The sequence below is a fragment of the Ovis canadensis genome, chromosome 5, assembly GCF_042477335.2.
Source record: "Ovis canadensis isolate MfBH-ARS-UI-01 breed Bighorn chromosome 5, ARS-UI_OviCan_v2, whole genome shotgun sequence".
Lineage (NCBI taxonomy): Eukaryota > Metazoa > Chordata > Mammalia > Artiodactyla > Bovidae > Ovis > Ovis canadensis.
The window spans coordinates 13,250,184-13,276,738 of record NC_091249.1 but is presented as its reverse complement, the minus strand read 5'-3'; positions in this window follow the sequence as shown (position 1 = coordinate 13,276,738).

Below are 26,555 nucleotides of genomic sequence, written 5' to 3'. Positions count from 1 at the left end.
CACGTGGGCCCCACCCGGAAATCACGTGGGCCCCACCCGGAAATCACGTGGGCCCCACCCGGAAATCACGTGGGCCCCACCCGGAAATCACGTGGGCCCCACCCGGAAATCACGTGGGCCCCACGGGGAAATCACGCGGGCCCCACCCGGAAATCACGTGGGCACCACGGGGAAATCACGTGGGCCCCACCCGGAAATCACGTGGGCACCACGGGGAAATCACGTGGGCCCCACCCGGAAATCACGTGGGCCCCACCCGGAAATCACGTGGGCCCCACCCGGAAATCACGTGGGGCCCACCCGGAAATCACGTGGGCCCCACCCGGAAATCACGTGGGCCCCACGGGGAAATCACGTGGGCCCCACCCGGAAATCACGTGGGCACCACCCGGAAATCACGTGGGCCCCACACGGAAATCACGTGGGCCCCACCCGGAAATCACGTGGGCCCCACACGGAAATCACGTGGGCCCCACCCGGAAATCACGTGGGCCCCTCCCGGAAATCACGTGGGCCCCACCCGGAAATCACGTGGGCCCCACCCGGAAATCACGTGGGCCCCACGGGGAAATCACGTGGGCCCCACCCGGAAATCACGTGGGCCCCACCCGGAAATCACGTGGGCCCCACCCGGAAGTCACGTGGGCCCCACCCGGAAATCACGTGGGCCCCACCCGGAAATCACGTGGGCCCCACCCGGAAATCACGTGGGCCCCACCCGGAAATCACGTGGGCCCCACCCGGAAATCACGTGGGCCCCACCCGGAAATCACGTGGGCCCCACCCGGAAATCACGTGGGCCCCCAGGTGAAATCACGTGGGCCCCACAAGGAAATCACGTGGGCCCCACCCTGAAATCACGTGGGCCCCACCCGGAAATCACGTGGGCCCCACCCGGAAATCACGTGGGCCCCACCCGGAAATCACGTGTGCCCCACGGGGAAATCACGTGGGCCCCACCCGGAAATCACGTGGGCCCCACCCGGAAATCACGTGGGCCCCACCCGGAAATCACGTGGGCCCCACCCGGAAATCACGTGGGCCCCACCCGGAAATCACGTGGGCCCCACCCGGAAATCACGTGGCCCCCACGGGGAAATCACGTGGGCCCCACCCGGAAATCACGTGGGCCCCACCCGGAAATCACGTGGGCCCCACCCGGAAATCACGTGGGCCCCACCCGGAAATCACGTGGGCCCCACGGGGAAATCACGTGGGCCCCACGGGGAAATCACGTGGGCCCCACCCGGAAATCACGTGGGCCCCACCCGGAAATCACGTGAGCCCCACCCGGAAATCACATGGGCCCCACCCGGAAATCACGTGGGCCCCACCCGGAAATCACGTGGGCCCCACCCGGAAATCACGTGGGCCCCCAGGGGAAATCACGTGGGCCCCACCCGGAAATCACGTGGGCCCCACCCGGAAATCACGTGGGCCCCACCCGGAAATCACGTGGGCCCCACCCGGAAATCACGTGGGCCCCACCCGGAAATCACGTGGGCCCCACCCGGAAATCACGTGGGCCCCACCCGGAAATCACGTGGGCCCCACCCGGAAATCACGTGGGCCCCACCCGGAAATCACGTGGGCCCCACGGGGAAATCACGTGGGCCCCACCCGGAAATCACGTGGGCCCCACCCGGAAATCACGTGGGCCCCACCCGGAAATCACGTGGGCCCCACCCGGAAATCACGTGGGCCCCACCCGGAAATCACGAGGGCCCCACCCGGAAATTACGTGGGCCCCACCCGGAAATCACGTGGGCCCTACCCGGAAATCACGTGGGCCCCCAGAGGAAATCACGTGGGCCCCACCCGGAAATCACGTGGGCCCCCAGGGGAAATCACGTGGGCCCCACCCGGAAATCACGTGGGCCCCACCCGGAAATCACGTGGGCCCCACCCGGAAATCACGTGGGCCCCACGGGGAAATCACGTGGGCCCCACCCGGAAATCACGTGGGCCCCACCCGGAAATCACGTGGGCCCCACCCGGAAATCACGTGGGCCCCACCCGGAAATCACGTGGGCCCCACCCGGAAATCACGTGGGCCCCACCCGGAAATCACGTGGGCCCCACCCGGAAATCACGTGGGCCCCACCCGGAAATCACGTGGGCCCCACCCGGAAATCACGTGGGCCCCACCCGGAAATCACGTGGGCCCCACCCGGAAATCACGTGGGGCCCACCCGGAAATCACGTGGGCCCCACGGGGAAATCACGTGGGCCCCACCCGGAAATCACGTGGGCCCCACCCGGAAATCACGTGGGCCCCACCCGGAAATCACGTGGGCCCCACCCGGAAATCACGTGGGCCCCACCCGGAAATCAGGTGGGCCCCACCCGGAAATCACGTGGGCCCCACTCGGAAATCACGTGGGCCCCACCCGGAAATCACGTGGGCCCCCAGGGGAAATCACGTGGGCCCCACCCGGAAATCACGTGGGCCCCACCCGGAAATCACGTGGGCCCCACCCGGAAATCACTGGGCCCCACCCGGAAATCACGTGGGCCCCACCCTGAAATCACGTGGGCCCCACCCGGAAATCACGTGGGCCCCACCCGGAAATCACGTGGGCCCCACCCGGAAATCACGTGGGCCCCACCCGGAAATCACGTGGGCCCCACCCGGAAATCACGTGGGCCCCACCCGGAAATCACGTGGGCCCCACCCGGAAATCACGTGGGCCCCACCCGGAAATCACGTGGGCCCCACCCGGAAATCACGTGGGCCCCAAGGGGAAATCACGTGGGCCCCACCCGGAAATCACGTGGGCCCCACCCGGAAATCACGTGGGCCCCACCCGGAAATCACGTGGGCCCCACCCGGAAATCACGTGGGCCCCACCCGGAAATCACGTGGGCCCCACGGGGAAATCACGCGGGCCCCACCCGGAAATCACGTGGGCACCACGGGGAAATCACGTGGGCCCCACCCGGAAATCACGTGGGCACCACGGGGAAATCACGTGGGCCCCACCCGGAAATCACGTGGGCCCCACCCGGAAATCACGTGGGCCCCACCCGGAAATCACGTGGGGCCCACCCGGAAATCACGTGGGCCCCACCCGGAAATCACGTGGGCCCCACGGGGAAATCACGTGGGCCCCACCCGGAAATCACGTGGGCACCACCCGGAAATCACGTGGGCCCCACACGGAAATCACGTGGGCCCCACCCGGAAATCACGTGGGCCCCACACGGAAATCACGTGGGCCCCACGGGGAAATCACGTGGGCCCCACCCGGAAATCACGTGGCCCCACCCGGAAATCACGTGGGCCCCACCCTGAAATCACGTGGGCCCCACCCGGAAATCACGTGGGCCCCACCCGGAAATCACGTGGGCCCCACCCGGAAATCACGTGGGCCCCACCCGGAAATCACGTGGGCCCCACTCGGAAATCACGTGGGCCCCACCCGGAAATCACGTGGGCCCCCAGGGGAAATCACGTGGGCCCCACCCGGAAATCACGTGGGCCCCACCCGGAAATCACGTGGGACCCCAGGGGAAATCACGTGGGCCCCACCCGGAAATCACGTGGGCCCCACCCGGAAATCACGTGGGCCCCACCCGGAAATCACGTGGGCCCCACCCGGAAATCACGTGGGCCCCACCCGGAAATCACGTGGGCCCCACGGGGAAATCACGTGGGCCCCACCCGGAAATCACGTGGGCCCCACCCGGAAATCACGTGGGCCCCACCCGGAAATCACGTGGGCCCCACCCGGAAATCACGTGGGCCCCACCCGGAAAGCACGTGGGGCCCACCCGGAAATCACGTGGGCCCCACCCGGAAATCACGTTGGCCCCACCCGGAAATCACGTGGGCCCCACCCGGAAATCACGTGGGCCCCACCCGGAAATCACGTGGGCCCCACCCTGAAATCACGTGGGCCCCACCCGGAAATCACGTGGGCCCCACCCGGAAATCACGTGGGCCCCACCCGGAAATCAGGTGGGCCCCACCCGGAAATCACGTGGGCCCCACTCGGAAATCACGTGGGCCCCACCCGGAAATCACGTGGGCCCCCAGGGGAAATCACGTGGGCCCCACCCGGAAATCACGTGGGCCCCACCCGGAAATCACGTGGGCCCCACCCGGAAATCACTGGGCCCCACCCGGAAATCACGTGGGCCCCACCCTGAAATCACGTGGGCCCCACCCGGAAATCACGTGGGCCCCACCCTGAAATCACGTGGGCCCCACCCGGAAATCACGTGGGCCCCACCCGGAAATCACGTGGGCCCCACCCGGAAATCACGTGGGCCCCACCCGGAAATCACGTGGGCCCCACTCGGAAATCACGTGGGCCCCACCCGGAAATCACGTGGGCCCCCAGGGGAAATCACGTGGGCCCCACCCGGAAATCACGTGGGCCCCACCCGGAAATCACGTGGGCCCCACCCGGAAATCACGTGGGCCCCACCCGGAAATCACGTGGGCCCCACCCGGAAATCACGTGGGCCCCACCCGGAAATCACGTGGGCCCCACGGGGAAATCACGTGGGCCCCACCCGGAAATCACGTGGGGCCCACCCGGAAATCACGTGGGCCCCACGGGGAAATCACGTGGGCCCCACCCGGAAATCACGTGGGCCCCACCCGGAAATCACGTGGGCCCCACCCGGAAATCACGTGGGCCCCACCCGGAAATCACGTGGGCCCCACCCGGAAATCACGTGGGCCCCACCCGGAAATCACGTGGGCCCCACCCGGAAATCACGTGGGCCCCACCCGGAAATCACGTGGGCCCCCAGGGGAAATCACGTGGGCCCCACCCGGAAATCACGTGGGCCCCACCCGGAAATCACGTGGGCCCGACGGGGAAATCACGTGGGCCCCACCCGGAAATCACGTGGGCCTCCAGGGGAAATCACTTGGGCCCCACCCGGAAATCACGTGGGCCCCACCCGGAAATCACGTGGGCCCCACCCGGAAATCACGTGGGCCCCACGGGGAAATCACGTGGGCCCCACCCGGAAATCACGTGGGCCCCACCCGGAAATCACGTGGGCCCCACGGGGAAATCACGTGGGCCCCACCCGGAAATCACGTGGGCCCCACCCGGATATCACGTGGGCCCCACCCGGAAATCACGTGGGCCCCACCCGGAAATCACGTGGGCCCCACGGGGAAATCACGTGGGTCCCACCCGGAAATCACGTGGGCCCCACCCGTAAATCACGTGGGCCCCACCCGTAAATCACGTGGGCCCCACCCGGAAATCACGTGGGCCCCACCCGGAAATCACGTGGGCCCCACCCGGAAATCACGTGGGCCCCACGGGGAAATCACGTGGGCCCCACCTGGAAATCACGTGGGCCCCACCCGGAAATCACGTGGGCCCCACCCGGAAATCACGTGGGCCCCACCCGGAAATCACGTGGGCCCCACCCGGAAATCACGTGGGCCCCCAGGGGAAATCACGTGGGCCCCACCCGGAAATCACGTGGGCCCCACCCGGAAATCACGTGGGCCCCACCCGGAAATCACGTGGGCCCCACCCGGAAATCACGTGGGCCCCACCCGGAAATCACGTGGGCCCCACCCGGAAATCACGTGGGCCCCACCCGGAAATCACGTGGGCCCCACCCGGAAATCACGTGGGCCCCACCCGGAAATCACGTGGGCCCCACCCGGAAATCACGTGGGCCCCACCCGGAAATCACGTGGGCCCCACCCGGAAATCACGTGGACCCCACCCGGAAATCACGTGGGCCCCACCCGGAAATCACGTGGGGCCCACCCGGAAATCACGTGGGCCCCACGGGGAAATCACGTGGGCCCCACCCGGAAATCACGTGGGCCCCACCCGGAAATCACGTGGGCCCCACCCGGAAATCACGTGGGCCCCACCCGGAAATCACGTGGGCCCCACCCTGAAATCACGTGGTCCCCACCCGGAAATCACGTGGGCCCCACCCGGAAATCACGTGGGCCCCACCCGGAAATCACGTGGGCCCCACCCGGAAATCACGTGGGCCCCACCCGGAAATCACGTGGTCCCCACCCGGAAATCACGTGGGCCCCACCCGGAAATCACGTGGGCCCCACCCGGAAATCACGTGGGCCCCATCCGGAAATCACGTGGGCCCCACGGGGAAATCACGTGGGCCCCACCCGGAAATCACGTGGGGCCCACCCGGAAATCACGTGGGCCCCACGGGGAAATCACGTGGGCCCCACCCGGAAATCACGTGGGCCCCACCCGGAAATCACGTGGGCCCCACCCGGAAATCACGTGGGCCCCACCCGGAAATCACGTGGGCCCCACCCGGAAATCACGTGGGCCCCATCCGGAAATCACGTGGGCCCCACGGGGAAATCACGTGGGCCCCACCCGGAAATCACGTGGGGCCCACCCGGAAATCACGTGGGCCCCACGGGGAAATCACGTGGGCCCCACCCGGAAATCACGTGGGCCCCACCCGGAAATCACGTGGGCCCCACCCGGAAATCACGTGGGCCCCACCCGGAAATCACGTGGGCCCCACCCGGAAATCACGTGGGCCCCACCCGGAAATCACGTGGGCCCCACCCGGAAATCACGTGGGCCCCACCCGGAAATCACGTGGGCCCCACGGGGAAATCACGTGGGCCCCACCCGGAAATCACGTGGGCCCCACCCGGAAATCACGTGGGCCCCACCCGGAAATCACGTGGGCCCCACCCGGAAATCACGTGGGCCCCACCCGGAAATCACGTGGGCCCCACCCGGAAATCACGTGGGCCCCACCCGGAAATCACGTGGGCCCCACCCGGAAATCACGTGGGCCCCCAGGGGAAATCACGTGGGCCCCACAAGAAAATCACGTGGGCCCCACCCGGAAATCACGTGGGCCCCACCCGGAAATCACGTGGGCCCCACCCGGAAATCACGTGGGCCCCACGGGGAAATCACGTGGGCCCCACGGGGAAATCACGTGGGCCACACCCGGAAATCACGTGGGCCCCACCCGGAAATCACGTGGGCCCCACCCGGAAATCACGTGGGCCCCACCCGGAAATCACGTGGGCCCCACGGGGAAATCACGTGGGCCCCACGGGGAAATCACGTGGGCCCCACCCGGAAATCACGTGGGCCCCACCCGGAAATCACGTGGGCCCCACCCGGAAATCACGTGGGCCCCACCCGGAAATCACGTGGGCCCCACCCGGAAATCACGTGGGCCCCACCCGGAAATCACGTGGGCCCCACCCGGAAATCACGTGGGCCCCACCCGGAAATCACGTGGGCCCCACCCGGAAATCACGTGGGCCCCACCCGGAAATCACGTGGGGCCCACCCGGAAATCACGTGGGCCCCACGGGGAAATCACGTGGGCCCCACCCGGAAATCACGTGGGCCCCACCCGGAAATCACGTGGGCCCCACCCGGAAATCACGTGGGCCCCACCCGGAAATCACGTGGGCCCCACCCGGAAATCACGTGGGCCCCACCCGGAAATCACGTGGGCCCCACCCGGAAATCACGTGGGCCCTACCCGGAAATCACGTGGGCCCCCAGGGGAAATCACGTGGGCCCCACCCGGAAATCACGTGGGCCCCACCCGGAAATCACGTGGGCCCCACCCGGAAATCACGTGGGCCCTACCCGGAAATCACGTGGGCCCCCAGGGGAAATCACGTGGGCCCCACCCGGAAATCACGTGGGCCCCACCCGGAAATCACGTGGGCCCCACCCGGAAATCACGTGGGCCCCACCCGGAAATCACGTGGGCCCCACCCGGAAATCACGTGGGCCCCACCCGGAAATCACGTGGGCCCCACCCGGAAATCACGTGAGCCCCACCCGGAAATCACGTGGGCCCCACGGGGAAATCACGTGGGCCCCACCCGGAAATCACGTGGGCCCCACCCGGAAATCACGTGGGCCCCACGGGGAAATCACGTGGGCCCCACCCGGAAATCACGTGGGCCCCACCCGGAAATCACTTGGGCCCCACCCGGAAATCACGTGGGCCCCACCCGGAAATCACGTGGGCCCCACCCGGAAATCACGTGGGCCCCACCCGGAAATCACGTGGGCCCCACCCGGAAATCACGTGGGCCCCCAGGGGAAATCACGTGGGCTCCACCCGGAAATCACGTGGGCCCCACCCGGAAATCACGTGGGCCCCACCCGGAAATCACGTGGGCCCGACGGGGAAATCACGTGGGCCCCACCCGGAAATCACGTGGGCCCCACCCGGAAATCACGTGGGCCCCACCCGGAAATCACGTGGGCCCCACCCGGAAATCACGTGGGCCCCACCCGGAAATCACGTGGGCCCCACCCGGAAATCACGTGGGCCCCACCCGGAAATCACGTGGGCCCCACCCGGAAATCACGTGGGCCCCACCCGGAAATCACGTGGGCCCCACCCGGAAATCACGTGGGCCCCACCCGGAAATCACGTGGGCCCCAAGGGGAAATCACTTGGGCCCCACCCGGAAATCACGTGGGCCCCACCCGGAAATCACGTGGGCCCCACCCGGAAATCACGTGGGCCCCACGGGGAAATCACGTGGGCCCCACCCGGAAATCACGTGGGCCCCACGGGGAAATCACGTGGGTCCCACCCGGAAATCACGTGGGCCCCACCCGGAAATCACGTGGGCCCCACCCGGAAATCACGTGGGCCCCACCCGGAAATCACGTGGGCCCCACCCGGAAATCACGTGGGCCCCACGGGGAAATCACGTGGGCCCCACCCGGAAATCACGTGGGCCCCACCCGGAAATCACGTGGGCCCCACCCGGAAATCACGTGGGCCCCACCCGGAAATCACGTGGGCCCCACCCGGAAATCACGTGGGCCCCACCCGGAAATCACGTGGGCCCCACCCGGAAATCACGTGGGCCCCACCCGGAAATCACGTGGGCCCCACCCGGAAATCACGTGGGCCCCCAGGGGAAATCACGTGGGCCCCACCCGGAAATCACGTGGGCCCCACCCGGAAATCACGTGGGCCCCACCCGGAAATCACGTGGGCCCCACGGGGAAATCACGTGGGCCCCACCCGGAAATCACGTGGGCCCCACCCGGAAATCACGTGGGCCCCCAGGGGAAATCACGTGGGCCCCACCCGGAAATCACGTGGGCCCCACCCGGAAATCACGTGGGCCCCACCCGGAAATCACGTGGGCCCCACCCGGAAATCACGTGGGCCCCACCCGGAAATCACGTGGGCCCCACCCGGAAATCACGTGGGCCCCACCCGGAAATCACGTGGGCCCCACCCGGAAATCACGTGGGCCCCACCCGGAAATCACGTGGGCCCCACCCGGAAATCACGTGGGCCCCACCCGGAAATCACGTGGGCCCCACCCGGAAATCACGTGGGCCCCACCCGGAAATCACGTGGGACCCACCCGGAAATCACGTGGGCCCCACCCGGAAATCACGTGGGCCCCACCCGGAAATCACGTGGGCCCCACCCGGAAATCACGTGGGGCCCACCCGGAAATCACGTGGGCCCCACGGGGAAATCACGTGGGCCCCACCCGGAAATCACGTGGGCCCCACCCGGAAATCACGTGGGCCCCACCCGGAAATCACGTGGGCCCCACCCGGAAATCACGTGGGCCCCACCCGGAAATCACGTGGGCCCCACCCGGAAATCACGTGGGCCCCACCCGGAAATCACGTGGGCCCCACCCGGAAATATCGTGGGCCCTACCCGGAAATCACGTGGGCCCCCAGGGGAAATCACGTGGGCCCCACCCGGAAATCACGTGGGCCCCACCCGGAAATCACGTGGGCCCCACCCGGAAATCACGTGGGCCCCACCCGGAAATCACGTGGGCCCCACCCGGAAATCACGTGGGCCCCACCCGGAAATCACGTGGGCCCCACCCGGAAATCACGTGGGCCCCACCCGGAAATCACGTGGGCCCCACCCGGAAATCACGTGGGCCCCACCCGGAAATCACGTGGGCCCCACCCGGAAATCACGTGGGCCCCACCCGGAAATCACGTGGGCCCCACCCGGAAATCACGTGGGCCCCACCCGGAAATCACGTGGGCCCCACACGGAAATCACGTGGGCCCCACCCGGAAATCACGTGGGCCCCACGCGGAAATCACGTGGGCCCCACGCGGAAATCACGTGGGCCCCACGGGGAAATCACGTGGGCCCCACCCGGAAATCACGTGGGCCCCACGGGGAAATCACGTGGGCCCCACCCGGAAATCACGTGGGCCCCACCCGGAAATCACGTGGGCCCCACCCGGAAATCACGTGGGCCCCACCCGGAAATCACGTGGGCCCCACGGGGAAATCACGTGGGCCCCACCCGGAAATCACGTGGGTCCCACCCGGAAATCACGTGGGCCCCACCCGGAAATCACGTGGGCCCCACCCGGAAATCACGTGGGCCCAACCCGGAAATCACGTGGGCCCCACCTGGAAATCACGTGGGCCCCACCCGGAAATCACGTGGGCCCCCAGGGGAAATCACGTGGGCCCCACCCTGAAATCACGTGGGCCCCACCCGGAAATCACGTGGGCCCCACCCGGAAATAACGTGGGCCCCACCCGGAAATCACGTGGGCCCCACCCAGAAATCACGTGGGCCCCACCCGGAAATCACGTGGGCCCCACCCGGAAATCAAGTGGGCCCCACCCGGAAATCACGTGGGCCCCACCCGGAAATCACGTGGGCCCCCAGGGGAAATCATGTGGGCCCCACCCGGAAATCACGTGGGCCCCACCCGGAAATCACGTGGGCCCCACCCGGAAATCACTTGGGCCCCACCCGGAAATCACGTGGGCCCCACCCGGAAATCACGTGGGCCCCATCCGGAAATCACGTGGGCCCCACGGGGAAATCACGTGGGCCCCACCCGGAAATCACGTGGGGCCCACCCGGAAATCACGTGGGCCCCACCCGGAAATCACGTGGGCCCCACCCGGAAATCACGTGGGCCCCACCCGGAAATCACGTGGGCCCCCAGGGGAAATCACGTGGGCCCCACCCGGAAATCACGTGGGCCCCACCCGGAAATCACGTGGGCCCCCAGGGGAAATCACGTGGGCCCCACCCGGATATCACGTGGGCCCCACCCGGAAATCACGTGGGCCCCACGGGGAAATCACGTGGGCCCCACCCGGAAATCACGTGGGCCCCACGGGGAAATCACGTGGGCCCCACCCGGAAATCACGTGGGCCCCACCCGGAAATCACGTGGGCCCCACCCGGAAATCACGTGGGCCCCACCCGGAAATCACGTGGGCCCCACGGGGAAATCACGTGGGCCCCACCCGGAAATCACGTGGGTCCCACCCGGAAATCACGTGGGCCCCACCCGGAAATCACGTGGGCCCCACCCGGAAATCACGTGGGCCCAACCCGGAAATCACGTGGGCCCCACCTGGAAATCACGTGGGCCCCACCCGGAAATCACGTGGGCCCCCAGGGGAAATCACGTGGGCCCCACCCTGAAATCACGTGGGCCCCACCCGGAAATCACGTGGGCCCCACCCGGAAATAACGTGGGCCCCACCCGGAAATCACGTGGGCCCCACCCAGAAATCACGTGGGCCCCACCCGGAAATCACGTGTGCCCCACCCGGAAATCAAGTGGGCCCCACCCGGAAATCACGTGGGCCCCACCCGGAAATCACGTGGGCCCCCAGGGGAAATCATGTGGGCCCCACCCGGAAATCACGTGGGCCCCACCCGGAAATCACGTGGGCCCCACCCGGAAATCACTTGGGCCCCACCCGGAAATCACGTGGGCCCCACCCGGAAATCACGTGGGCCCCATCCGGAAATCACGTGGGCCCCACGGGGAAATCACGTGGGCCCCACCCGGAAATCACGTGGGGCCCACCCGGAAATCACGTGGGCCCCACCCGGAAATCACGTGGGCCCCACCCGGAAATCACGTGGGCCCCACCCGGAAATCACGTGGGCCCCCAGGGGAAATCACGTGGGCCCCACCCGGAAATCACGTGGGCCCCACCCGGAAATCACGTGGGCCCCCAGGGGAAATCACGTGGGCCCCACCCGGATATCACGTGGGCCCCACCCGGAAATCACGTGGGCCCCACCCGGAAATAACGTGGGCCCCACGGGGAAATCACGTGGGCCCCACCCGGAAATCACGTGGGCCCCACCCGGAAATCACGTGGGCCCCCAGGGGAAATCACGTGGGCCCCACCCGGAAATCACGTGGGCCCCACCCGGAAATCACGTGGGCCCCACCCGGAAATCACGTGGGCCCCACCCGGAAATCAAGTGGGCCCCACCCGGAAATCACGTGGGCCCCACCCGGAAATCACGTGGGCCCCACCCGGAAATCACGTGGGCCCCACCCGGAAATCACGTGGGCCCCACCCGGAAATCACGTGGGCCCCACCCGGAAATCACGTGGGCCCCACCCGGAAATCACGTGGGCCCCACCCTGAAATCACGTGGGCCCCACCCGGAAATCACGTGGGCCCCACCCGGAAATCACGTGGGCCCCACCCGGAAATCACGTGGGCCCCACCCGGAAATCACGTGGGCCCCACCCGGAAATCACGTGGGCCCCACCCGGAAATCACGTGGGCCCCACCCGGAAATCACGTGGGCCCCCAGGTGAAATCACGTGGGCCCCACAAGGAAATCACGTGGGCCCCACCCTGAAATCACGTGGGCCCCACCCGGAAATCACGTGGGCCCCACCCGGAAATCACGTGGGCCCCACCCGGAAATCACGTGTGCCCCACGGGGAAATCACGTGGGCCCCACCCGGAAATCACGTGGGCCCCACCCGGAAATCACGTGGGCCCCACCCGGAAATCACGTGGGCCCCACCCGGAAATCACGTGGGCCCCACCCGGAAATCACGTGGGCCCCACCCGGAAATCACGTGGCCCCCACGGGGAAATCACGTGGGCCCCACCCGGAAATCACGTGGGCCCCACCCGGAAATCACGTGGGCCCCACCAGGAAATCACGTGGGCCCCACCCGGAAATCACGTGGGCCCCACGGGGAAATCACGTGGGCCCCACGGGGAAATCACGTGGGCCCCACCCGGAAATCACGTGGGCCCCACCCGGAAATCACGTGGGCCCCACCCGGAAATCACGTGGGCCCCACCCGGAAATCACGTGGGCCCCACCCGGAAATCACGTGGGCCCCACCCGGAAATCACGTGGGCCCCACCCGGAAATCACGTGGGCCCCACCCGGAAATCACGTGGGCCCCACCCGGAAATCACGTGGGCCCCACCCGGAAATCACGTGGGCCCCACCCTGAAATCACGTGGGCCCCACCCGGAAATCACGTGGGCCCCACCCGGAAATCACGTGGGCCCCACCCGGAAATCACGTGGGCCCCACCCGGAAATCACGTGGGCCCCACTCGGAAATCACGTGGGCCCCACCCGGAAATCACGTGGGCCCCCAGGGGAAATCACGTGGGCCCCACCCGGAAATCACGTGGGCCCCACCCGGAAATCACGTGGGACCCCAGGGGAAATCACGTGGGCCCCACCCGGAAATCACGTGGGCCCCACCCGGAAATCACGTGGGCCCCACCCGGAAATCACGTGGGCCCCACCCGGAAATCACGTGGGCCCCACCCGGAAATCACGTGGGCCCCACCCGGAAATCACGTGGGCCCCACCCGGAAATCACGTGGGCCCCACCCGGAAATCACGTGGGCCCCACCCGGAAATCACGTGGGCCCCACCCGGAAAGCACGTGGGGCCCACCCGGAAATCACGTGGGCCCCACCCGGAAATCACGTTGGCCCCACCCGGAAATCACGTGGGCCCCACCCGGAAATCACGTGGGCCCCACCCGGAAATCACGTGGGCCCCACCCTGAAATCACGTGGGCCCCACCCGGAAATCACGTGGGCCCCACCCGGAAATCACGTGGGCCCCACCCGGAAATCAGGTGGGCCCCACCCGGAAATCACGTGGGCCCCACTCGGAAATCACGTGGGCCCCACCCGGAAATCACGTGGGCCCCCAGGGGAAATCACGTGGGCCCCACCCGGAAATCACGTGGGCCCCACCCGGAAATCACGTGGGCCCCACCCGGAAATCACTGGGCCCCACCCGGAAATCACGTGGGCCCCACCCTGAAATCACGTGGGCCCCACCCGGAAATCACGTGGGCCCCACCCTGAAATCACGTGGGCCCCACCCGGAAATCACGTGGGCCCCACCCGGAAATCACGTGGGCCCCACCCGGAAATCACGTGGGCCCCACCCGGAAATCACGTGGGCCCCACTCGGAAATCACGTGGGCCCCACCCGGAAATCACGTGGGCCCCCAGGGGAAATCACGTGGGCCCCACCCGGAAATCACGTGGGCCCCACCCGGAAATCACGTGGGCCCCACCCGGAAATCACGTGGGCCCCACCCGGAAATCACGTGGGCCCCACCCGGAAATCACGTGGGCCCCACCCTGAAATCACGTGGGCCCCACCCTGAAATCACGTGGGCCCCACCCGGAAATCACGTGGGCCCCACCCGGAAATCACGTGGGCCCCACCCGGAAATCACGTGGGCCCCACTCGGAAATCACGTGGGCCCCACCCGGAAATCACGTGGGCCCCCAGGGGAAATCACGTGGGCCCCACCCGGAAATCACGTGGGCCCCACCCGGAAATCACGTGGGACCCCAGGGGAAATCACGTGGGCCCCACCCGGAAATCACGTGGGCCCCACCCGGAAATCACGTGGGCCCCACCCGGAAATCACGTGGGCCCCACCCGGAAATCACGTGGGCCCCACCCGGAAATCACGTGGGCCCCACCCGGAAATCACGTGGGCCCCACCCGGAAATCACGTGGGCCCCACCCGGAAATCACGTGGGCCCCACCCGGAAATCACGTGGGCCCCACCCGGAAATCACGTGGGACCCCAGGGGAAATCACGTGGGCCCCACCCGGAAATCACGTGGGCCCCACCCGGAAATCACGTGGGCCCCACCCGGAAATCACGTGGGCCCCACCCGGAAATCACGTGGGCCCCACCCGGAAATCACGTGGGCCCCACCCGGAAATCACGTGGGCCCCACCCCGAAAGCACGAGGGCCCCACCCGGAAATCACGTGGGCCCCACCCGGAAATCACGTGGGCCCCACCCGGAAAGCACGTGGGGCCCACCCGGAAATCACGTGGGCCCCACCCGGAAATCACGTTGGCCCCACCCGGAAATCACGTGGGCCCCACCCGGAAATCACGTGGGCCCCACCCGGAAATCACGTGGGCCCCACCCTGAAATCACGTGGGCCCCACCCGGAAATCACGTGGGCCCCACCCGGAAATCACGTGGGCCCCACCCGGAAATCAGGTGGGCCCCACCCGGAAATCACGTGGGCCCCACTCGGAAATCACGTGGGCCCCACCCGGAAATCACGTGGGCCCCCAGGGGAAATCACGTGGGCCCCACCCGGAAATCACGTGGGCCCCACCCGGAAATCACGTGGGCCCCACCCGGAAATCACTGGGCCCCACCCGGAAATCACGTGGGCCCCACCCTGAAATCACGTGGGCCCCACCCGGAAATCACGTGGGCCCCACCCTGAAATCACGTGGGCCCCACCCGGAAATCACGTGGGCCCCACCCGGAAATCACGTGGGCCCCACCCGGAAATCACGTGGGCCCCACCCGGAAATCACGTGGGCCCCACTCGGAAATCACGTGGGCCCCACCCGGAAATCACGTGGGCCCCCAGGGGAAATCACGTGGGCCCCACCCGGAAATCACGTGGGCCCCACCCGGAAATCACGTGGGCCCCACCCGGAAATCACGTGGGCCCCACCCGGAAATCACGTGGGCCCCACCCGGAAATCACGTGGGCCCCACCCTGAAATCACGTGGGCCCCACCCGGAAATCACGTGGGCCCCACCCGGAAATCACGTGGGCCCCACCCGGAAATCACGTGGGCCCCACCCGGAAATCACGTGGGCCCCACTCGGAAATCACGTGGGCCCCACCCGGAAATCACGTGGGCCCCCAGGGGAAATCACGTGGGCCCCACCCGGAAATCACGTGGGCCCCACCCGGAAATCACGTGGGACCCCAGGGGAAATCACGTGGGCCCCACCCGGAAATCACGTGGGCCCCACCCGGAAATCACGTGGGCCCCACCCGGAAATCACGTGGGCCCCACCCGGAAATCACGTGGGCCCCACCCGGAAATCACGTGGGCCCCACCCGGAAATCACGTGGGCCCCACCCGGAAATCACGTGGGCCCCACCCGGAAATCACGTGGGCCCCACCCGGAAATCACGTGGGCCCCACCCGGAAAGCACGTGGGGCCCACCCGGAAATCACGTGGGCCCCACCCGGAAATCACGTTGGCCCCACCCGGAAATCACGTGGGCCCCACCCGGAAATCACGTGGGCCCCACCCGGAAATCACGTGGGCCCCACCCTGAAATCACGTGGGCCCCACCCGGAAATCACGTGGGCCCCACCCGGAAATCACGTGGGCCCCACCCGGAAATCAGGTGGGCCCCACCCGGAAATCACGTGGGCCCCACTCGGAAATCACGTGGGCCCCACCCGGAAATCACGTGGGCCCCCAGGGGAAATCACGTGGGCCCCACCCGGAAATCACGTGGGCCCCACCCGGAAATCACGTGGGCCCCACCCGGAAATCACTGGGCCCCACCCGGAAATCACGTGGGCCCCACCCTGAAATCACGTGGGCCCCACCCGGAAATCACGTGGGCCCCACCCTGAAATCACGTGGGCCCCACCCGGAAATCACGTGGGCCCCACCCGGAAATCACGTGGGCCCCACCCGGAAATCACGTGGGCCCCACCCGGAAATCACGTGGGCCCCACTCGGAAATCACGTGGGCCCCACCCGGAAATCACGTGGGCCCCCAGGGGAAATCACGTGGGCCCCACCCGGAAATCACGTGGGCCCCACCCGGAAATCACGTGGGCCCCACCCGGAAATCACGTGGGCCCCACCCGGAAATCACGTGGGCCCCACCCGGAAATCACGTGGGCCCCACCCGGAAATCACGTGGGCCCCACGGGGAAATCACGTGGGCCCCACCCGGAAATCACGTGGGGCCCACCCGGAAATCACGTGGGCCCCACGGGGAAATCACGTGGGCCCCACCCGGAAATCACGTGGGCCCCACCCGGAAATCACGTGGGCCCCACCCGGAAATCACGTGGGCCCCACCCGGAAATCACGTGGGCCCCACCCGGAAATCACGTGGGCCCCACCCGGAAATCACGTGGGCCCCACCCGGAAATCACGTGGGCCCCACCCGGAAATCACGTGGGCCCCCAGGGGAAATCACGTGGGCCCCACCCGGAAATCACGTGGGCCCCACCCGGAAATCACGTGGGCCCGACGGGGAAATCACGTGGGCCCCACCCGGAAATCACGTGGGCCCCCAGGGGAAATCACTTGGGCCCCACCCGGAAATCACGTGGGCCCCACCCGGAAATCACGTGGGCCCCACCCGGAAATCACGTGGGCCCCACGGGGAAATCACGTGGGCCCCACCCGGAAATCACGTGGGCCCCACCCGGAAATCACGTGGGCCCCACGGGGAAATCACGTGGGCCCCACCCGGAAATCACGTGGGCCCCACCCGGATATCACGTGGGCCCCACCCGGAAATCACGTGGGCCCCACCCGGAAATCACGTGGGCCCCACGGGGAAATCACGTGGGTCCCACCCGGAAATCACGTGGGCCCCACCCGTAAATCACGTGGGCCCCACCCGGAAATCACGTGGGCCCCACCCGGAAATCACGTGGGCCCCACCCGGAAATCACGTGGGCCCCACCCGGAAATCACGTGGGCCCCACGGGGAAATCACGTGGGCCCCACCTGGAAATCACGTGGGCCCCACCCGGAAATCACGTGGGCCCCACCCGGAAATCACGTGGGCCCCACCCGGAAATCACGTGGGCCCCACCCGGAAATCACGTGGGCCCCCAGGGGAAATCACGTGGGCCCCACCCGGAAATCACGTGGGCCCCACCCGGAAATCACGTGGGCCCCACCCGGAAATCACGTGGGCCCCACCCGGAAATCACGTGGGCCCCACCCGGAAATCACGTGGGCCCCACCCGGAAATCACGTGGGCCCCACCCGGAAATCACGTGGGCCCCACCCGGAAATCACGTGGGCCCCACCCGGAAATCACGTGGGCCCCACCCGGAAATCACGTGGGCCCCACCCGGAAATCACGTGGACCCCACCCGGAAATCACGTGGGCCCCACCCGGAAATCACGTGGGGCCCACCCGGAAATCACGTGGGCCCCACGGGGAAATCACGTGGGCCCCACCCGGAAATCACGTGGGCCCCACCCGGAAATCACGTGGGCCCCACCCGGAAATCACGTGGGCCCCACCCGGAAATCACGTGGGCCCCACCCTGAAATCACGTGGTCCCCACCCGGAAATCACGTGGGCCCCACCCGGAAATCACGTGGGCCCCACCCGGAAATCACGTGGGCCCCACCCGGAAATCACGTGGGCCCCACCCGGAAATCACGTGGTCCCCACCCGGAAATCACGTGGGCCCCACCCGGAAATCACGTGGGCCCCACCCGGAAATCACGTGGGCCCCATCCGGAAATCACGTGGGCCCCACGGGGAAATCACGTGGGCCCCACCCGGAAATCACGTGGGGCCCACCCGGAAATCACGTGGGCCCCACGGGGAAATCACGTGGGCCCCACCCGGAAATCACGTGGGCCCCACCCGGAAATCACGTGGGCCCCACCCGGAAATCACGTGGGCCCCACCCGGAAATCACGTGGGCCCCACCCGGAAATCACGTGGGCCCCACCCGGAAATCACGTGGGCCCCATCCGGAAATCACGTGGGCCCCAGGGGGAAATCACGTGGGCCCCACCCGGAAATCACGTGGGGCCCACCCGGAAATCACGTGGGCCCCACGGGGAAATCACGTGGGCCCCACCCGGAAATCACGTGGGCCCCACCCGGAAATCACGTGGGCCCCACCCGGAAATCACGTGGGCCCCACCCGGAAATCACGTGGGCCCCACCCGGAAATCACGTGGGCCCCACCCGGAAATCACGTGGGCCCCACCCGGAAATCACGTGGGCCCCACCCGGAAATCACGTGGGCCCCACCCGGAAATCACGTGGGCCCCACCCGGAAATCACGTGGGCCCCACCCGGAAATCACGTGGGCCCCACCCGGAAATCACGTGGGCCCCACCCGGAAATCACGTGGGCCCCACCCGGAAATCACGTGGGCCCCACCCGGAAATCACGTGGGCCCCACCCGGAAATCACGTGGGCCCCCAGGGGAAATCACGTGGGCCCCACAAGAAAATCACGTGGGCCCCACCCGGAAATCACGTGGGCCCCACCCGGAAATCACGTGGGCCCCACCCGGAAATCACGTGGGCCCCACGGGGAAATCACGTGGGCCCCACGGGGAAATCACGTGGGCCACACCCGGAAATCACGTGGGCCCCACCCGGAAATCACGTGGGCCCCACCCGGAAATCACGTGGGCCCCACCCGGAAATCACGTGGGCCCCACGGGGAAATCACGTGGGCCCCACGGGGAAATCACGTGGGCCCCACCCGGAAATCACGTGGGCCCCACCCGGAAATCACGTGGGCCCCACCCGGAAATCACGTGGGCCCCACCCGGAAATCACGTGGGCCCCACCCGGAAATCACGTGGGCCCCACCCGGAAATCACGTGGGCCCCACCCGGAAATCACGTGGGCCCCACCCGGAAATCACGTGGGCCCCACCCGGAAATCACGTGGGCCCCACCCGGAAATCACGTGGGGCCCACCCGGAAATCACGTGGGCCCCACGGGGAAATCACGTGGGCCCCACCCGGAAATCACGTGGGCCCCACCCGGAAATCACGTGGGCCCCACCCGGAAATCACGTGGGCCCCACCCGGAAATCACGTGGGCCCCACCCGGAAATCACGTGGGCCCCACCCGGAAATCACGTGGGCCCCACCCGGAAATCACGTGGGCCCTACCCGGAAATCACGTGGGCCCCCAGGGGAAATCACGTGGGCCCCACCCGGAAATCACGTGGGCCCCACCCGGAAATCACGTGGGCCCCACCCGGAAATCACGTGGGCCCTACCCGGAAATCACGTGGGCCCCCAGGGGAAATCACGTGGGCCCCACCCGGAAATCACGTGGGCCCCACCCGGAAATCACGTGGGCCCCACCCGGAAATCACGTGGGCCCCACCCGGAAATCACGTGGGCCCCACCCGGAAATCACGTGGGCCCCACCCGGAAATCACGTGGGCCCCACCCGGAAATCACGTGGGCCCCACCCGGAAATCACGTGGGCCCCACGGGGAAATCACGTGGGCCCCACCCGGAAATCACGTGGGCCCCACCCGGAAATCACGTGGGCCCCACGGGGAAATCACGTGGGCCCCACCCGGAAATCACGTGGGCCCCACCCGGAAATCACTTGGGCCCCACCCGGAAATCACGTGGGCCCCACCCGGAAATCACGTGGGCCCCACCCGGAAATCACGTGGGCCCCACCCGGAAATCACGTGGGCCCCACCCGGAAATCACGTGGGCCCCCAGGGGAAATCACGTGGGCTCCACCCGGAAATCACGTGGGCCCCACCCGGAAATCACGTGGGCCCCACCCGGAAATCACGTGGGCCCGACGGGGAAATCACGTGGGCCCCACCCGGAAATCACGTGGGCCCCACCCGGAAATCACGTGGGCCCCACCCGGAAATCACGTGGGCCCCACCCGGAAATCACGTGGGCCCCACCCGGAAATCACGTGGGCCCCACCCGGAAATCACGTGGGCCCCACCCGGAAATCACGTGGGCCCCACCCGGAAATCACGTGGGCCCCACCCGGAAATCACGTGGGCCCCACCCGGAAATCACGTGGGCCCCACCCGGAAATCACGTGGGCCCCAAGGGGAAATCACTTGGGCCCCACCCGGAAATCACGTGGGCCCCACCCGGAAATCACGTGGGCCCCACCCGGAAATCACGTGGGCCCCACGGGGAAATCACGTGGGCCCCACCCGGAAATCACGTGGGCCCCACGGGGAAATCACGTGGGTCCCACCCGGAAATCACGTGGGCCCCACCCGGAAATCACGTGGGCCCCACCCGGAAATCACGTGGGCCCCACCCGGAAATCACGTGGGCCCCACCCGGAAATCACGTGGGCCCCACGGGGAAATCACGTGGGCCCCACCCGGAAATCACGTGGGCCCCACCCGGAAATCACGTGGGCCCCACCCGGAAATCACGTGGGCCCCACCCGGAAATCACGTGGGCCCCACCCGGAAATCACGTGGGCCCCACCCGGAAATCACGTGGGCCCCACCCGGAAATCACGTGGGCCCCACCCGGAAATCACGTGGGCCCCACCCGGAAATCACGTGGGCCCTACCCGGAAATCACGTGGGCCCCCAGAGGAAATCACGTGGGCCCCACCCGGAAATCACGTGGGCCCCACCCGGAAATCACGTGGGCCCCACCCGGAAATCACGTGGGCCCCACCCGGAAATCACGTGGGCCCCACCCGGAAATCACGTGGGCCCCACGGGGAAATCACGTTTGCCCCACCCGGAAATCACGTGGGCCCCACCCGGAAATCACGTGGGCCCCACCCGGAAATCACGTGGGCCCCACCCGGAAATCACGTGGGCCCCACCCGGAAATCACGTGGGCCCCACCCGGAAATCACGTGGGCCCCACCCGGAAATCACGTGGGCCCCACCCGGAAATCACGTGGGCCCCACCCGGAAATCACGTGGGCCCCACCCGGAAATCACGTGGGCCCCACCCGGAAATCACGTGGGGCCCACCCGGAAATCACGTGGGCCCCACGGGGAAATCACGTGGGCCCCACCCGGAAATCACGTGGGCCCCACCCGGAAATCACGTGGGCCCCACACGGAAATCACGTGGGCCCCACCCGGAAATCACGTGGGCCCCACCCTGAAATCACGTGGGCCCCACCCGGAAATCACGTGGGCCCCACCCGGAAATCACGTGGGCCCCACCCGGAAATCACGTGGGCCCCACCCGGAAATCACGTGGGCCCCACCCGGAAATCACGTGGGCCCCACCCGGAAATATCGTGGGCCCCACCCGGAAATCACGTGGGCCCCCAGGGGAAATCACGTGGGCCCCACAAGGAAATCACGTGGGCCCCACCCGGAAATCACGTGGGCCCCACCCGGAAATCACGTGGGCCCCACCCGGAAATCACGTGGGCCCCACGGGGAAATCACGTGGGCCCCACCCGGAAATCACGTGGGCCCCACCCGGAAATCACGTGGGCCCCACCCGGAAATCACGTGGGCCCCACCCGGAAATCACGTGGGCCCCACCCGGAAATCACGTGGGCCCCACCCGGAAATCACGTGGGCCCCACCCGGAAATCACGTGGGCCCCACCCGGAAATCACGTGGGCCCCACCCGGAAATCACGTGGGCCCCACCCGGAAATCACGTGGGCCCCACCCGGAAATCACGTGGGCCCCACGGGGAAATCACGCGGGCCCCACCCGGAAATCACGTGGGCACCACGGGGAAATCACGTGGGCCCCACCCGGAAATCACGTGGGCACCACGGGGAAATCACGTGGGCCCCACCCGGAAATCACGTGGGCCCCACCCGGAAATCACGTGGGCCCCACCCGGAAATCACGTGGGGCCCACCCGGAAATCACGTGGGCCCCACCCGGAAATCACGTGGGCCCCACGGGGAAATCACGTGGGCCCCACCCGGAAATCACGTGGGCACCACCCGGAAATCACGTGGGCCCCACACGGAAATCACGTGGGCCCCACCCGGAAATCACGTGGGCCCCACACGGAAATTACGTGGGCCCCACCCGGAAATCACGTGGGCCCCTCCAGGAAATCACGTGGGCCCCACCCGGAAATCACGTGGGCCCCACCCGGAAATCACGTGGGCCCCACGGGGAAATCACGTGGGCCCCACCCGGAAATCACGTGGGCCCCACCCGGAAATCACGTGGGCCCCACCCGGAAGTCACGTGGGCCCCACCCGGAAATCACGTGGGCCCCACCCGGAAATCACGTGGGCCCCACCCGGAAATCACGTGGGCCCCACCCGGAAATCACGTGGGCCCCACCCGGAAATCACGTGGGCCCCACCCGGAAATCACGTGGGCCCCACCGGAAATCACGTGGGCCCCCAGGTGAAATCACGTGGGCCCCACAAGGAAATCACGTGGGCCCCACCCTGAAATCACGTGGGCCCCACCCGGAAATCACGTGGGCCCCACCCGGAAATCACGTGGGCCCCACCCGGAAGTCACGTATGCCCCACGGGGAAATCACGTGGGCCCCACCCGGAAATCACGTGGGCCCCACCCGGAAATCACGTGGGCCCCACCCGGAAATCACGTGGGCCCCACCCGGAAATCACGTGGGCCCCACCCAGAAATCACGTGGGCCTCACCCGGAAATCACGTGGCCCCCACGGGGAAATCACGTGGGCCCCACCCGGAAATCACGTGGGCCCCACCCGGAAATCACGTGGGCCCCACCCGGAAATCACGTGGGCCCCACCCGGAAATCACGTGGGCCCCACGGGGAAATCACGTGGGCCCCACGGGGAAATCACGTGGGCCCCACCCGGAAATCACGTGGGCCCCACCCGGAAATCACGTGAGCCCCACCCGGAAATCACATGGGCCCCACCCGGAAATCACGTGGGCCCCACCCGGAAATCACGTGGGCCCCACCCGGAAATCACGTGGGCCCCCAGGGGAAATCACGTGGGCCCCACCCGGAAATCACGTGGGCCCCACCCGGAAATCACGTGGGCCCCACCCGGAAATCACGTGGGCCCCACCCGGAAATCACGTGGGCCCCACCCGGAAATCACGTGGGCCCCACCCGGAAATCACGTGGGCCCCACCCGGAAATCACGTGGGCCCCACCCGGAAATCACGTGGGCCCCACCCGGAAATCACGAGGGCCCCACCCGGAAATTACGTGGGCCCCACCCGGAAATCACGTGGGCCCTACCCGGAAATCACGTGGGCCCCCAGAGGAAATCACGTGGGCCCCACCCGGAAATCACGTGGGCCCCCAGGGGAAATCACGTGGGCCCCACCCGGAAATCACGTGGGCCCCACCCGGAAATCACGTGGGCCCCACCCGGAAATCACGTGGGCCCCACGGGGAAATCACGTGGGCCCCACCCGGAAATCACGTGGGCCCCACCCGGAAATCACGTGGGCCCCACCCGGAAATCACGTGGGCCCCACCCGGAAATCACGTGGGCCCCACCCGGAAATCACGTGGGCCCCACCCGGAAATCACGTGGGCCCCACCCGGAAATCACGTGGGCCCCACCCGGAAATCACGTGGGCCCCACCCGGAAATCACGTGGGCCCCACCCGGAAATCACGTGGGGCCCACCCGGAAATCACGTGGGCCCCACGGGGAAATCACGTGGGCCCCACCCGGAAATCACGTGGGCCCCACCCGGAAATCACGTGGGCCCCACCCGGAAATCACGTGGGCCCCACCCGGAAATCACGTGGGCCCCACCCTGAAATCACGTGGGCCCCACCCGGAAATCACGTGGGCCCCACCCGGAAATCACGTGGGTCCCACCCGGAAATCACGTGGGCCCCACCCGGAAATCACGTGGGCCCCACCCGGAAATCACGTGGGCCCCACCCGGAAATAACGTGGGCCCCACCCGGAAATCACGTGGGCCCCCAGGGGAAATCACGTGGGCCCCACAAGGAAATCACGTGGGCCCCACCCGGAAATCACGTGGGCCCCACCCGGAAATCACGTGGGCCCCAACCGGAAATCACGTGGTCCCCACGGGGAAATCACGTGGGCCCCACCCGGAAATCACGTGGGCCCCACCCGGAAATCACGTGGGCCCCACCCGGAAATCACGTGGGCCCCACCCGGAAATCACGTGGGCCCCAACCGGAAATCACGTGGGCCCCACCCGGAAATCACGTGGGCCCCACCCGGAAATCACGTGGGCCCCACCCGGAAATCACGTGGGCCCCACCCGGAAATCACGTGGGCCCCAAGGGGAAATCACGTGGGCCCCACCCGGAAATCACGTGGGCCCCACCCGGAAATCACGTGGGCCCCACCCGGAAATCACGTGGGCCCCACCCGGAAATCACGTGGGCCCCACCCGGAAATCACGTGGGCCCCACCCGGAAATCACGTGGGCCCCACCCGGAAATCACGTGGGCCCCACGGGGAAATCACGCGGGCCCCACCCGGAAATCACGTGGGCACCACGGGGAAATCACGTGGGCCCCACCCGGAAATCACGTGGGCACCACGGGGAAATCACGTGGGCCCCACCCGGAAATCACGTGGGCCCCACCCGGAAATCACGTGGGCCCCACCCGGAAATCACGTGGGGCCCACCCGGAAATCACGTGGGCCCCACCCGGAAATCACGTGGGCCCCACGGGGAAATCACGTGGGCCCCACCCGGAAATCACGTGGGCACCACCCGGAAATCACGTGGGCCCCACACGGAAATCACGTGGGCCCCACCCGGAAATCACGTGGGCCCCACACGGAAATCACGTGGGCCCCACCCGGAAATCACGTGGGCCCCTCCCGGAAATCACGTGGGCCCCACCCGGAAATCACGTGGGCCCCACCCGGAAATCACGTGGGCCCCACGGGGAAATCACGTGGGCCCCACCTGGAAATCACGTGGGCCCCACCCGGAAATCACGTGGGCCCCACCCGGAAGTCACGTGGGCCCCACCCGGAAATCACGTGGGCCCCACCCGGAAATCACGTGGGCCCCACCCGGAAATCACGTGGGCCCCACCCGGAAATCACGTGGGCCCCACCCGGAAATCACGTGGGCCCCACCCGGAAATCACGTGGGCCCCACCCGGAAATCACGTGGGCCCCCAGGTGAAATCACGTGGGCCCCACAAGGAAATCACGTGGGCCCCACCCTGAAATCACGTGGGCCCCACCCGGAAATCACGTGGGCCCCACCCGGAAATCACGTGGGCCCCACCCGGAAATCACGTGTGCCCCACGGGGAAATCACGTGGGCCCCACCCGGAAATCACGTGGGCCCCACCCGGAAATCACGTGGGCCCCACCCGGAAATCACGTGGCCCCCACGGGGAAATCACGTGGGCCCCACCCGGAAATCACGTGGGCCCCACCCGGAAATCACGTGGGCCCCACCCGGAAATCACGTGGGCCCCACCCGGAAATCACGTGGGCCCCACGGGGAAATCACGTGGGCCCCACGGGGAAATCACGTGGGCCCCACCCGGAAATCACGTGGGCCCCACCCGGAAATCACGTGAGCCCCACCCGGAAATCACGTGGGCCCCACCCGGAAATCACGTGGGCCCCACCCGGAAATCACGTGGGCCCCACCCGGAAATCACGTGGGCCCCCAGGGGAAATCACGTGGGCCCCACCCGGAAATCACGTGGGCCCCACCCGGAAATCACGTGGGCCCCACCCGGAAATCACGTGGGCCCCACCCGGAAATCACGTGGGCCCCACCCGGAAATCACGTGGGCCCCACCCGGAAATCACGTGGGCCCCACCCGGAAATCACGTGGG